The 1,084-nt window shown below is 37.5% G+C and overlaps 1 long non-coding RNA gene across 1 annotated transcript in view; it reads left to right on the forward strand.

The window, feature by feature from the left end:
* LOC122813825 overlaps window positions 1-470 on the forward strand; it is a 176,571-nt gene extending 176,101 nt beyond the window's left edge. The window contains exon 3 of the long non-coding RNA XR_006366734.1: window positions 1-470. This exon is cut by the window's left edge and continues 430 nt beyond it. This is a non-coding gene — a long non-coding RNA (uncharacterized LOC122813825).
* Window positions 471-1,084: the final 614 nt, after the last annotated feature.

The following is a 1,084-nucleotide window of genomic DNA, read 5'->3' on the forward strand; positions in this document are numbered from 1 at the left end:
TGATAGCTTGGTTTGTGGTTTTGTTAGAGGGGTGCTTGTAAGCACACATTTAGATTCTTATAGTGTCTGCTCCATTGTATGCTCCCACACATTCAGAGACATAAAATACATGTTTGTATTTTTGTTGTTATTCAGATTGTGTACTGCTAAAGGGTGTACTTCACGGAGCTGCTCTGGTAACGCTATCACTGGAATTTGTGTCTACACAGGTGGTGGCCAAATGCTCCTGCCTATTTTGATATACATGAATGTCACATGCAATAATGGAATTGTGAGCATGTGTGTGTGTGTGTGCATGTACATGTGTGTGGGAACATGTGTGCCAAGTGTATGTGTGTGTGACTAAATACTGATGTTTCTGTTTGTGAAATATGTACATTTGTATGTGATTTGTATGATCATGTATGTCTGTGTGCATGTACATATGTGCATGCATGTGCATGATGTGTGTGCTTTGTATGGATGTGCATAATGTGTGCATGTACATGTGCGTGCACGTGTGTGTTGATGTGTATGTATGTGTGCTTTGTATAAAAGTGTATATATGTGTATTTATGCATGTATGTATGTGTGTGTTCATGTGCAGGTACGTTTGTATATATGTGTGTGTGTGTGTGTGCGTGTGCTTTGTATAAGTGTGTATATATGTGTACATATGCATATTTGCATGTGTGTGTGTACGTGAGAATGTGTATGCTTGTGTGTGTTTGTACTTTATATAAATGTGTGAATATGTGTACATATGCGCGTGTGTATGTATGTGTGTATTTGTGTGTGCATGTGTGTATGCTCATGTGTGATGCATGTGTGTACGTGTGTGTATATGTGTATCTCTGACAGAAGGACATAAAGGAGGAACAGCATTCATAGTCCCCACCCAGCTGGTTAAATGTTCCCTCTTTTTGTAATTTTTCAGCTAAAAGTTTATATTAATAAACTGTTGAGCATAATAATTCAGCTCAGAAATGTAGTTATGTTGCCCCAGAGTCATCTCTAGCTTCACTCACATGAACAAGTGATAATTACAGTACTAATTCTAAAAAAGACTGATTTCTGAAATGAAAAATAGATACAAGATAAAAGG

The sequence above is a fragment of the Protopterus annectens genome, chromosome 10.part0 (assembly GCF_019279795.1).
Source record: "Protopterus annectens isolate FY-2018-M chromosome 10.part0, PAN1.0, whole genome shotgun sequence".
Taxonomy (NCBI): Eukaryota; Metazoa; Chordata; order Ceratodontiformes; family Protopteridae; genus Protopterus; species Protopterus annectens.